The sequence below is a fragment of the Schistocerca cancellata genome, chromosome 9 (genome assembly GCF_023864275.1).
Source record: "Schistocerca cancellata isolate TAMUIC-IGC-003103 chromosome 9, iqSchCanc2.1, whole genome shotgun sequence".
In the NCBI taxonomy this organism is placed as follows: domain Eukaryota; kingdom Metazoa; phylum Arthropoda; class Insecta; order Orthoptera; family Acrididae; genus Schistocerca; species Schistocerca cancellata.
In genome coordinates, this window is record NC_064634.1 from 102,596,993 (window position 1) to 102,611,778 (window position 14,786).

The following is a 14,786-nucleotide window of genomic DNA, read 5'->3' on the forward strand; positions in this document are numbered from 1 at the left end:
GTAGACTTTCAGTTTGATTCCCAATGCAGCCTTGACTTTAATCCGTGAGAGGAACGCAGCACAAGGGAGTTGCATATGTTGAAGTGCCCTCGGTTCAGTGTGAATGTTTATGTGCCTACAACTGTGTGTGTATGCTTCTAATCTTTTCCAGATCTTGGTAATTTTTGTGTATTTGTGAATTTTCTTTGTCTCATGTGATTAAAATTTGGCCACGGTCCATAGAAATTGTCTCCGCGGACCGAGTGGATACGCGAGTCTGTTATGAAACGTGTAGTATTTCACAAGCAATTGTACACAGCATGCAACAGCAGTCTATAGATGCACTACATCAATGTTTTAAGGAATAAATAATTTTGCCTTCAATCTTATCTTGTGTACCGATGTTACGTCGCCGTTACCTTCGCCATTTACCTCGTAGTTTTCCTTGTTGGCCCACCTATAGCGTTTCCATGTGCACAGGTGTAGTGATTAGTGTCCCTTTTTTTATCTGAAACAAATGCTCTGGAATAGATCGTGTTTTCACGAATCTTGCTGCAGGCTGCACTTACGCATGGTGTTCACGCCCTTTTTACTTTACTCAATATTTGATTCACGGGAAGAATGCCTGGATCATATTAATAACTACATCCCATTCTTTATCAATGACTTTACAATGAATGTTCTTTTGTGAGTTTTTCTTATTAATAAATTAAGTAATTTTCCGACTCAGTGCTACTTCTTCTTTGTCGTGTGGCTAGAGTCGGTGGCGACCCTATCTTTTATATTGATTTCAGTGTCAAGTAGCATTTTCTTATTCAAAGTGCGCGTGGCTCTTTTAGCTATCAGGATACATTCGAAGGGCGCTTCATGCTTCTTGCACATAGCGTCCTTTTATTCACGCTACTTATATTCACGCTACTTACATACTAATCACTTAAATTTCGATTGGGTCTGTGTTCAATTAGTATGCTATGTCATACTCAAGAGGTACGCAAATATGCCATTTTATAAATAAAGTTATGTATTCCTAGAAACCCAAAATTTGCTGGTCAGCAGCGGAAAGAGGCGTTACCTGTTGTGGAGCATTGTCAGTTTTTCACCATTGCACTATGAGCTGAAAGTATTTTCTTGCGATTTGCTTATCGATGTTTGATCTTACTGCTTGTAGCTCTTTCACAGAAGGAATAAAAACTTCACAGCCAGCGATACTGGAACCGCAAACCCTAACAGACACTTTTTCACTGGTCAGCACGCCACCACAAAGCTAGTGAAGAGGGATGTGTTGTGCTTTCCTCTTACGAGGCCAATAAGGGCTAGAACCCGTAAACAGCTATTTAAAGGACGAGATTAGTTGCGATTTTCACGTGCAACGACTTTCCTGGGCTGAAAACCGTAAATTTTCATTCTTCTGTTACACCTCAAGCGATAATAACTCAGATTATGCAATGGAAATGACAGGAAAAATCAAATGAACTTTGAGGCTTAATTCCACGCACACCAGGAATTAACTCATCGATCACAGAGTTACCAAACTTACCTTTGTCAGTTACAGTACCAGCAGCGGGCTGGGAAGTGACCATAACTGGCGTCTCAAAGACATGGCTGCTACTGCCTGGAATACGTAATGCGTCTGATTCGCATTTCTGTAAATAGGTTTAGGCACTGGAGCGTAGTTACTAATAATACTCAGAACTGACTGCAACCTAAGCATCATAAATCAGTAACTCTCATAGTTGTTTTTATATTTCTTTAGTAACTGTACTCATAACTAAGAAACTCATTCACGGACGTTTTCGTGTCTCGCCGATAGTCGAGCACAACAAACAAATAAAAATAAAAAGAGAATGTGTGTGTGTGTGTGTGTGTGTGTGTGTGAGCGAGCGAGAGAGAGAGAGAGAGAGAGAGAGAGAGAGAGAGAGAGAGAGAGAGAGAGAGAAATAAAAAAGAATGAGAGAGAGTGTAAAAAATTGTTGTAAAGATATTGAATACTGGTATGTAAAGAAATCTTTCATTAAAATGACACGTTTCACATCATTACGAAATGTCGTATTCATGATCTACCGAACAAGTATTAATCTAATCTAATCTAATTATATCATATTGCTGACTAGTCTTGAAGAGTCATGAATTACCTAAATTTTCGCCAATGTCAGTAACCAAATCTAAACTTGAAAACAAAAGACGACAGTTTTTGTGATAAACCGGGACTCCTATCAAGACCCTTTCGTCCCTGTTAACTAACCACAAAAGGTGTTTGATATACCTCCATTCAAAAGTAACAAAGTGTGTATGGATTTAAAGATGAAGCCCATGATGTGAAGTTCTGTGACGGAGATACGAACCCAACACGTAATCGGATTGTTAACTAAGTAAAATCAAATGTTACGTATCGGTTTTTCTTACCAGCTGCTAGGTGTTTGAATCTAAAATAAGGATACAAATTTTTGTGCCTGAGCGACAATCGAACCGCACTCCCATCGTTCTTCTTTATCGTCCACGAATATAGCTTAAGTATCAATTGCTAACTAACCAACAGTAAGATATGTGCGTGTTTGACCAGAAATTATTGGCAACACATGAACGGACATTAAAAATGCACGTTAATTTCCACTAGCAGGCCGGTGTGCACGTGATAGGGCTTGAAATGAAATTATGAATATTTTTGTACTGGATCAGGCTTCGGACCCACATACTTACCTTTGGAGGACACCTAGGGAAGATTGCAGTCTTGGGAAAAGGAACGAAATGATTGAATAATACTTTTCCGAGAGATTCAGATTCTCGAAAGAGGAGATACGAATTCGAATCACAGTCCAGCACCAAATTTTTCAAGGTCTCTAGTTCAATCAAGTACAAGTAAAATAAGAGCCCTGTTCTTTAAATGGCTATCGGTTCATCAAATAAAATAAAATTTTCTAATGTAAGTAAGTTTGCTGGCGACAGTATTTCTGTTTACCATGACCTCCACCTACGTCATTTCCCATCGTAAGTCGGCTTTGAATAGTTGGGAATGAAGGAACGTGATGTTTAATGCGGATTCTGTATTATAACATCTTTCTCTTGAGGTTACCAGAGGTAAAGTAAATCTGTTTGTGCATCTTAAAAGTAAATGCCAGAACCCACGCATTGCATTTGATATAGTTGTTACACCAGACCATCGTGGCCACATTTCCCAGTCCCAGGAGTGTGCTGTGACGGATGATGCGCTTAGCTTACAAAATTAGTCACTGTGGAAAAACTGCGAGTCTATTAAATGGTTAAATAGAAGCAAGCTTCTGACGTGGAGATCATGCTATTCTCATGTTAGCAGGGTGTAAAGACACTTCTAGGCATCATAACCTCGATGTGAAGCCATTTTGAAATTTTCACTAATTCACGAAATGTCTTAGTTCCAGAAAATCCACTGTGAAGTGTGAAGTTACCGGATAATTCGATTATTACCGTCATTATTACTATAATTTTCTTCATACTGCTACTGGAACACATGTGCTTGAAAATCATTTAAGGCCTTTTGGTCATTACAGAAGTAGTTTCCCACGAACAGGTTCCTTCCCTGTCTATGGAATCCTTTTCATGTTAATATCAAACATCAGCAATTACTCGTAGGTCACATTAAAACTAAAGTAATTGATGAAGACGTTACTTGATAACAAAAACGCGCTGCCTCTCTTCATTTACTTGCGCCTAGAAATGGCTGTCGAATACTGCCAAACCAAAAGCCAAGGGATCTTACTGCCTTCCGATATACGTCACTGTCAGTTCTTCCATATGATTTGGTCGACTTGACCTGTTTCAATTTGTGTATGACAGAGAATGTTTTAGAAAATCAATTGTATTTCTTTGCAATAAACAGAAAGATTTTCATTCTAAGCTATCCAAGTTCAAAATTTTCGCAATATTAGTTCAAATTTAATATTCGCTTCTATAATGTAGGAAAGTATTTCACAGTTGCAAAACTCGCATTGGACTCATTCTCCCTACACTTAGTCGCTGACCATAAATTCTAGCTTAGAGTGACACCAGTTTAAGTAACCTAATGTAGCGAAGACTGTTTGCCAGTGCTCTTTCTTACCGGAAAATATGCAATTCACTCATTGGACTCCATAAGTACACTATAACAGTAATTTCTGTGTGTATGCAATGCATACGGATTGTAGAATTTAGTGGTGCTCTCTCTTCCACTTCTGTATACAATTTGCCTGACCTAAACGGGCCCTTTATCATTTCAGACCCCGGAATGTGCAACACCATATTGACAACAGTAATTTGCTCGTACTGACAACATCACTGTTCGTTTTACCTGATTTTGTACTCATTTGAAGAAAAGAACATGACCTTCTGTGAAATTTGCCTTCCAGCCAGCGAAATGCGGCAGAGCACGGCCGGTAAACGAGTCATAAACCACGATTTAGAGCTCTTAAGACGATTTCTTTAAACACTGGCGTAGCTGAAGGTATTTAGTTTCTTCTGAAATCGTCTTAAGCAGTAACGTTCACAGATATCTCAAATAGGAAAAGCTCTTTATCCAGGTGCGAAGGTTGTAAAACAAACTTCCCACATTTTCTGTCAGGTTGATCTTTTCGCCTGATAGCACTATGTAAGTATTTTGTGTAAGAGGTATCACAAGTAGTGTTCCTGTAACTGTAGGAATCATTGGTTGTAAACGAGTTTAACACCAATGGGGACAGCAGTGCTAAACATTTATAATTATTATCAACCTAAGTCTGAGTTCATCCACCAGCTGAGGAGTATTTATAATATTGAAGCTAGACTGTGTATCCTTGTCTTCCTTGAGTGGGCATTGGAAGGCGTTTACACACACTTATGCGAGGGTAATCCTAAAGGTAAGGTCTCCAAAGGGACACGCAAGTGCCAACGCAAGCACAAACGAGAGATACTTAATTTTAATGCCAAGCATAATCCACAGTGTTGGCTGCATGGTGGGAAGGTGATAAAGAGCAAGACTACGAATACGAAGGTCTCAGGTTCGATTCCTCGTCAGTCCCAAGATTTTTATGTGCCATTTTACACTTATTTCCCCTCGGGCAGTGTTTGTTGATGTGAAAAATGCCGAGTTGCGCTGTGGTCCGAAAGCCACGTTAAACTGTACGTTCCCCTATTAACTGGCTAGGTAGGTCAACTCAAAGGTCGAAGGACAGCAACGGCTTACCACCTCCAACAAGACTGTGCCTATTAAAGCACAGCGGTGTTCAAACCACTCTTCCGACTGATGACTGCTTTATTTTCTATGGGTTCCAAAATTAATAATCTTCCGGTTATTAACATTTTTGTGTTTTCATGCTGAAGCTTTGATACCAGTAAACGTAAGTGACCGGCCGAGCACTGTCACCGTTCGAGTTGTCAAGGTGGTAGACGACGATGCTGTCGACCCCATTTACAATCTTGGTCATGGCTATGTTACAGTCGAATACCTCTATATGCCTTTCTGCGTATTTCAAGATATACTTTTATACACTTGGTACGTATCCAAATTGATATCTGATAGAGATGTATTTAGCAACATGAATCAGATATGTGCAATATATCGAACAACACGTCAGTGCAGCGAGATTTCGTTTGTGTGTTGCGCATGGTGCAAGAAATATTTGTGTTTTGCTTGCTTATGTGACAGGTTTCACCCCACTGAATGCGAGCAAGCTCACGAATAGACTGTCAATAACTGGAATTACGCAATAATACACTTAAAAGTTATATTTTTGCATTATGTATCCTGATGAAAATAACTGTGCCGGCCGAGGTGGCCGAGCGGTTCTAGGCGCTTCAGTCCGGAACCGCGCGACCGTAACGGTCGCAGGTTCGAATCCTGCCTCGGGTGTGGATGTCTGTGATGTCCTTAGGTTAGTTAGGTTTAAGTAGTTCTAAGTTGTAGGGGACTGATGACCTCAGCAGTTATGTCCCTTAGTGCTCAGAGCCATTTTTGAAAAGAACTGTAAACAGGTTATATGCCTACTTGCTTATTATTCGCTCTTCTCGATGCTTTCGTCAAAAATTAAATATAAAGATAAAAAGAAAGAGAGAGACAGAGATAGAAAACAGAAATGTATTTCAAATATCAGCTCAGTGATTCCATGTTCGTCTCGTGATGTAAAGCAAGGATAGTTGATAGGTAATATCTTGTACTAGTGATATCTATGGCTTCAGGGTTCTTTCTGTTCTCTCTGCAAACAATGAGAACAGAATTCAGTAACAAAGAGGTAAGAACATCTACGCAGTGCGCCAATTAAACACTCAGCCTTTCTTGGTTATTTTGTTAATCGTTTTTAATACAGTAAACATCCTTGATTATTGATTTTTTATTTCTACCACTGTTATTGTTATCCGGCACCTCATAACAGCTTTCCTATTACTCATTGCTGCCGATGCATCTAACGAAAGGATCAGGATGAATGGAATGTGGGATGTTTCTTCACAGAGAATATACACATTTATCTCGGTGTCTTGTGTACAAGGTAATATGAAAATCTCAATAAGAGAAGACGACAATGGGATGCCGGTGATGCAGGTTATAACACCAAACTATTTGTGTCGACTTAACACCATGACGACAGACAAATTGGCGTCTCACTTTATTTTGATTATAATTCGTTAGCCTTCTTACGACCTCGTTTTAATACGTCGCGCGAGCAGGCATAATATTTTGCTTTTTGAACACCGGACAATAACACGCAAAGATAGTAGATGGAAGGATACGAAGAAACAATCAGACTCATGGGTGTGGATCCAATTCATCATCAGAAGATTAAACAAGAGGGAAACATTACGAAAGCAATGAATACGCTGGTTGGTATATATTATTTGTATAGATCTGAAGATGAAAAAGCGCGGATCTGCACAGTGCCCGCATCTGCACTTTAGTTTCTGTCTTAATGGGCATAATTTTTAGTTTCTTCTCTTCTGAATTTTCAAATGAATTGATTATTACGTGGTACAGAATGATTAGTTAACTGTGTTTCTTACAGCTTCCATTCGCACCAACATTTTTCTACATTCTCGTGCAATTAATGAAATTCTACTTGTATGATCTCAAGACTGCACATAGATGCATTAGATTTCGAGGTTCAAAGTGTTTCTTATCTTACTTTTCGTGACAGGTGGGCAAAGTTGATTTCCAAAGACTTTTTATTGTACTGAAATAATCTTTTGTCACAAAGTAACAAGTTAAATGTTTTATTAGTATATCTTTTGTGGGAAACTGTAATCGTGATGGAAGATTACACACATGAATGTTTGACACAACTGGTAGGAGAAAACGCTGCGTATTAAGCAAACCTCGAGCCTCCTCTCTGTATCCTCCTATGACACGAGCACGGGATTCTCCTCCTATAACGCTACAGAGCTGTTCCTAGCACTGCTGAGAATTGGTAACATCGTCACAAACATTTGGCAACACTGTGACAGTGCAATCACTTCCGTGTATGGTACTGAATTGACTCATTACATTCAGTTGATATTCTCTTTCCATTTGAGTGACTCTTGCTATATAATCCTCATGTAAACTGAGACACTGAGACAGAAAATTCAATTTTTTGGCTAAAAAAATGCTATTCTTGACATAAATGACAACTTTTATTCTCTTTCACGATGCGTAATGAGGATGAACGACCAATACCATGATGAGAGCGGCGTGCTAGCATTGGTGTCTCCGTAGCCCTGTGGTACCGCCCGAGTTTCGTGTTGCAGCGGTTTTAGGAGTCGTCTGTTCTAACCATAGTCGGTGCCAGCGCATGCGAGCTTTTTTTTTTGGTTTATTTTAAAGAGCAGCGAATTTCCAGAAAAAATTCTGTAACGAAATCAGAAGAAAACCTTTACACATCAAATCCTCTTTGTAGCTCGACTCAGTAAGTTGAGTTGATAGTCATAGATCTCGAATTTCTGACTTCCAAGCTGCTTCACAATACAAGCGTCTCTGAAGAAATTCGAATCGAGCGTCAACGATACGAAATTCAATATTGTTCTTCACTTAAGACTCACATGCCAGGGTAATAAGTATGAAGGAAATGAATTGATAAACAAATAGCAAGAAAATGCTGCCATAGCAAGAACAACACACCATGCCGTCACCACATGCCATGGCTTCCGCTGGTAGCTAGGATCCTGTGAACATTTCGCCTCAGAGACAAGTACCGTTTAAACACGAACATAGTGAGTTTTTTGCAGCATCGGAACATCCTTGCCCGCTTTTGGCTATCCACTTACAACCAACAAGTGGCTTGTGTTTCCTATAGGAACCTCCAGTTACAGCTGAACCGACTCTATGTGCTTCTCAACGGTCGTGGCCCCTCCATCCGCACCGGTCGTGTCTTCAACTGCGCCTCCAGCGCCGTGTTCCTCATGCAGTCATCTCCCAGCACGCAGCCTTACTGAGACCTCAGGCGAAGCTTCACCCAGGACACTGCCGTAGCACTCACTTCGGATGTGTTCCACCCGCCTCTGACACACTGGTGCTACGGACTGCCGCTCCGCCGCCACCCCCCTCTACACTGGGGTTCCATCTCGGTAGTGCAACGAGATCATGTCGAACATTTCCTCAAGCTACCTCAGCTGCTTACAGACAATCTGAAAACATGGTTTGCGTTGGTCGACAGTACAGGGTGTACCATTTATCTAGACCACCATAAATAACTCTTTGTCCAGATGCAAATTACAAAATGTTTCAAGCAAATGTTCTTTAGTCGTCAGGGGGACATCAATCAGCATGATTACCTTCGTTGTAGCTTTGTTTTTTACAAAGATATGAACAGTGGTATGACTTTTTTTAAATGGCACCCTGTATTTTTTATTCGGCAGTTCATTTCCTCTCCTAAAGACCTATTCAAAAATGTATCACAGTGTACCATTCACTGAAATACAACGTTATTAGTTACATAACACAACATTGACATTGACGCTCCCAGCGCTCAGTGCAGTTGCTCGGGTTAATGGAACACATCCACGTGCTGACGTTCACAGAGGACAAATGTAAACATAAGTAGAATGCACACCCGTCATTCCGTCAACCATCGTCAGTAGAAGAGTTGTGTGAGTAGGATATACACCAACGAAGAGAAGGTAGAAATGCTACTCATCTATGGGGAATGTAAGTTAGCAGAACAGTAATTGCACTACTGTCTTCTTATGTACGGGTACATTTAGTACAGTAGTTTAGTCCTTTTAAATACTGTTGTGTAGAGTAGGCATACAGTAAAGGTTGTCCTTCCTACAAACTGCATCGGCATAACGTTCCTTTCATTGTTGTTGTTGTTGTTGTTGTTGTTGAAGGTAGGCGAAATGCTACGCAGGCAGCGGAACTGTACAGAGAGCGGTACCCTGACAAGAACCCACTTTCCCGACGGATGTTTTCTCGTCTTGTTGTGACGCTTCACGAAACGGGAAGTTTCAACCCACGACAACGCAATCGTCGTAGAAGTCGCACAGACGAAGCTGCCGAAGTTATTGTTCTCGCTTCCGTTGCTATGAATCCACATGTGAGCAAGCGACAACTTGAACACGAGACTGGCATTCCTAAAACCATGTACATCGCATTCTTACACGTCACCGGTTCCATCCTTACGATGTACACCTACATCAAGAATTGCACGGGAATGATGTCCAGAATCATGTACAGTTCTGTCAGTGGGCAAAGCAGCAAATCCTCGAATGTTCTATTTACCGATGAATGTTCCTTCTCAAACAAAGGACAGGTAAATACAAGGAACACGTATTATTGGTCCAGCGACAACCCACGATGGCTTAGACAGGTGGAACATCAGCGCCAATGGAAGTTAACGTCTGCCGTGGGATGCTTGGTACTACAATTATTGGCCCTTATTTCGTCAATGGTAGTCTAAACTGCACAGCGTATGCCAACTTCCTCAGACGAATTCTTCTTCCTCTGCTGGATGAAGTGCCGCTAAGAACCACAATGCTTATAGGGTATCAACACGATGGATGTCCAGCACATAATGCCTTGCGTGCACGTCGTGTTCTGAACCGAAGGTATCCTGCCAGATGGATTGGTCGAGGAGGAACAGTTACTTGGCCTGCTACGATACCTGATTTAAATCCTCTGGACTTTTTTCTTTGGGGATGCATTAAAAACGTTGTCTATCGCGGATTTCTAGCATCTCCAGAGGACGTGCAGGAACGTCTCGTGCTTGATTGTAATTCTCTTCAGCAGGCAACACTGGAAGCAGTAAATAATTCTTTCATTCAACGAGTGCACCACTATATCGGTGTCCAGTGTCACCACTTTGAGCAGCTTTGAATGTTCTACTCCTGGGAAATGCTACAGGTGAGTCAAAGTCAATTCTGTATTATGTTTTTACTTGGTTTTCATTTGTTTTCTGACAATTCCAGCAAGTGGGCGAGGTTTTGATCCCGGGCTCAAAGTGAAGTGAATGGTACACTGTGATACATTTTTGAATAGGTCTATAGGAGAGGAAATGAATTACCAAATAAAAAATAGAGGGTGCCATTTAAAAAAAGTCATACCAATGTTCATATCTTTGCATAAAACAAAGTTACAACGAAGGCAATCATGCTGATTGATTCCCCCCTGACGGCTAAAGAACATTTGCTTGAAACATTTTGTAATTTGCATCTGGACAAATAGTTATTTATGGTGGTCAAGATAAATGGAACACCCTGTATACTGAACATAATGGCATCCACAATGATGGCGCTAGATTCTTGTACCTAATACGCCACCCCTATAAGAACATACAGACTTGATCAGTGGCCGGCCGCGGTGGCTGAGCCGTTCTAGGCGCTTCAGTCCAGAATCGCACGACTGCTATGGTCGCAGGTTCGAATCCTGCCTCGGGCATGGATGTGTGTGCTGTCGTTAGGTTAGTTCGGTTTAAGTAGTTCTAAGTTCTAGGGGACTGATGACCTCAGATGTTAAGTCCCATAGTGCTCAGAGCCGTTTGAAGCATTTTGATCAGTGACTTGATTTTGAGCCCTCCACCCCCCACAAAAAATATGTCAATGGATGTGTAATTATCGTCGAATGATTGTCTTGTTCCCCTGAGGGTGTTTTACAGCACATCATCCATGATGAGCATGTAGGAGACAAATCCCCTTCACAGCTCTGGCAGAGATTACGTGTTCTTGTGGACCAAGAGGTGATGGCTGATGTTGTCACATGGACATTATAGTTGGTCAGACTTCCTCATGTCCTCCAGCTGCAGCCACTGTCATATGCCATGGAGCCATTAGATGCTCAACTACAGCTCGCTGATCATGGTTAGGACATTATTCGCCATCGTCAACTCGTACCTGCAACAAGTCGCTCTCAGACAGACAAGGTTGGTAGCAGTGCTTCAACTGCCGCCTCCCCTCTGTGCTCTTATGGCAGAGGTTACACAAGAACTCGTGCTGCCACCTAGGTGGTAGCCCTTGCCACTACAGGCTCCTCCTTCCTCTCTACTCCAGCTGTCAACAAACACTATGCCACCGCTAGTCACCAGCATGGCGCAACAGACGACGCGACACGCACCTCGTCCCGCACCCCATCTATAGTCTGTCTGTAAACTCAAGAGCGAGCAGCGCTTCTGGTGGAGGAAGTCGCCTTTCCTGGAAGAACTCTGCCACCGGCCTACTGGGCCACCCAAAATCAGTTGCACGTTACGTGTCTAGCGGTGTAGTTCGGCGTGCAGTGATATACATCGTTTCTGTTCGTGGGATCTTAGTTGCCAGTGTCAGTCAGTTGACTTTGTGTACTCACTGATATACCTCAGTATCCGGAAGTGATGGATAATGGCCCTGCATTGCAAGAAAATGTGCAGAATACGAAGAAGAGAAGGTATTTGCAGAGTAACGAGCGTTAGATCGTCTCTAACGTTATTGCAGCGTGTGTTTAGGAGGCGACACAAAAAGAACTGTTGGCTAATATTATCAGTCCCAATAAAAGGCCTGCAGTTTATGCAAACGTCAGCCTCACCACAATCGGACGCATAAGGAAGGAACGCGAAAACAAGGCGCATGGTTTACTGGAATCGCCGCGAAGGAAAACTAATAATTTAGGGAGGAAACCCGTCGTTATAGACAGTTCCACAAAATCGGTCATTCGACAAACGATGCAGGACTTTTACATAAACCAAAAAATAGTGGCCACATTACGGAAATTACTTACTGCTGTGAAACAAAAAATACATTTTCCTTGGCAGAAAGAAGTTTTACATAAGACATTGCGTGAAATTGGATTTACCTGGAAATACTTTTCAGACATGTTTACGAAGACAGTGCGAATCGAACTAATACAACACACGAAATTATAAATTTCTTGTTACTTCTTATACACTCTTCGTGTTGCAAGAATTGTTAAGTTTCAATGCAGCCCTTCAAAGAAAACTTCTGCTTCTAGTAAAAACACAAAGTAAGAACAAGCCTTAAATTCTACAGACTGATTGCACTATATCCGGTTCGTCTTACGAATAGAGGAACATACATTCACATGAATAGTCATTCGGTTCTATCTTTGTAGTACAATCCTAACTTTCGTTCTTATGTTAATATTAACTCCCCTATAACGTTGTGTTTCGAAAGAAGCCATCGTCTTTTGTTTTCCTTATACTCTTAACGAGTTTGTCTAAACATAAACGCAGCCGGGATGTACCTGTGCACGGCGTCGCCACAGATTTAAAGCGCGCGCCGCGGCAGGGACGGTACTATGTTGTGGAACAGCCTGTAGAAGCGCCCTGTGACGTAGCTGGGTAGGCGGAGTGGGGACTCACTCGCTCGCTCTTCAGTTTACCGACAGACTATACCTGCTGTGCTGGTTCCATGTGAGATTTGGCGATGCTGCAAGAAACTGTTGATTCCCGTGTACACGGCACCCAAAGTTGTCATGCACGCCAGTTTAGGTGGCTTGTTCTGTGTTGCTGCAACAAGCCGCTGTCTACAGCGTCAGTCATCAGCCTCGGTGCCTTTTTTCCGCTGTCAGACGGGATATGTTTGATCAAGCAATTAATATAAAGTTCCTTGCCGACACAGGTGCAGATTTGAGTGTTATCCATCCCTCCTTCAAGCCTTCTCCCAATGTCAATGTTTGTTTGAGTGGTAAACAACTCCGATATAACTGTCCACGGCTCCAGTGATCTTCAGCTTCAGCTTGCACTCGATCTTCAATTCTCTTGGACCTCCCATGTGGCTGAGTTGGAGGGTCCTGTCCTCGGTATCGATTTTCTTAAACATTTCAATCCCTCCCCTGTCCCAAATTCTGCTGAATTACGTAGGCATGCATTGGGCATGCGCATTCCCGGCTCTTTCGTCCCTTTCCTTCCCTCATCTATGGTGCAGTGTGACCCCCTTGTTCACACTACCTCCTAGTGCTCTCACCTGACAGCTAACATTGTCAACTCATTGGCAGAGGTCGTAACTCAGCGCCAAGACATTGACGCCCTCTGTGTCAACAACAACAACATCCTCCATCCGCTGATCACTGGTGCTTTGGCCAAAATGGCGCGTGCTCTCTGATGACATCACTGCTGTGTGGATGCCTCCTCTCCAGGGTTCCAACTGTGCATCTGTCATTCCCTCATCGCCGCCTTCACTGCAGACACTTCAACTCAGTGACTCACAGATTATCAATGTTTCGCTTCAAGGTGCCTGCCACATACTGTAGCTCTGTGTACAGTGCTCAGCTACTCCAAAGACCATCACTGGTGTGATATCTAACGGTACCTGCCATAGGTTATCCATGACGGAAGGTCCTCCCATCCGCCGAAAAGCTAGGTGTGTCACATGAAGACTGCCATGTAAGAACTCATAGATGCAGGTATCGTGTGCCCATCTGCTAGCGATTAGTCATCACCCATCCAACTCGTTCCTAAGAAAGGCGGTAGCTTTAGGTTGTGCAGAGAGTATCACAAGCTAAATACATGTACTGTTATGGACAACTCTCTAACCCCTCACACTCAGTGTTTTGCGCAGCAGCTCCACAGACTGCAGTTCTTTAGTGTTATTGACTATCAGAAGGCTTACCAGCAGATACCAATGCGACAGGTCTATGTTTCAAAAACTACCATCACCACACCATTCGGCGTTGGTGAGTATTGCTTTATGCCTTATGGTCTGAGTAATGTTTCCCTGATGTGGCAACCATTTATCAACCCTGTACTATTTTCCTTACCTTTTTGCTACACTTCCCTGGATGATATTGTCATCTTATGCACCTCCTCTGTAGTACACAGGAGACACTTATCTCTGGTGTTCAAAAATCACAACTTCGATGCTGTGGCATTACCTTCCTCAGCAACACTGTTATTTCTGAAGGAGTCCATCCGACAACCGACCATGTAGCTTTCATTAATGAACTGTCTCTACCCAAAACTTATCGCGACCTAAGATGGTTTCTTTTTTGGCGTCATATTCCTCACACTGCTTCTCTTCAGGCCCACTGAAGGCACCCTGACAGGCAAAAACCCTTCCAGCATACACAAGGTGCAATGGTCCAAAAGTATGACACGCATGTTCAGTGATCTCCAGTTAGCTCTTACAAACGTCATCACTCTCAGGCATCCAGTCACTGACACTCGCATCTCCATCACTATGGACGAGTGCAAATCTTCGAGCAGCACTGTTTTGCAAAAACATGTCGGTGACACCTCACAGCACCTATTCACATTTTCCAAAAAACTTTCCTTCTAACGATGCAAATGGTTGACCTTTGATAGAGAATTTTAGTAATCTATGAGGCCGTCCATTACTTCCTTGGCAGTGTAGAAGGGTGAGAGATCACAGTATTCACCGATCACTGACCACCTGAGGATGCGCAGCTGACTTCCCACCAGGCCATTTCTGGCACA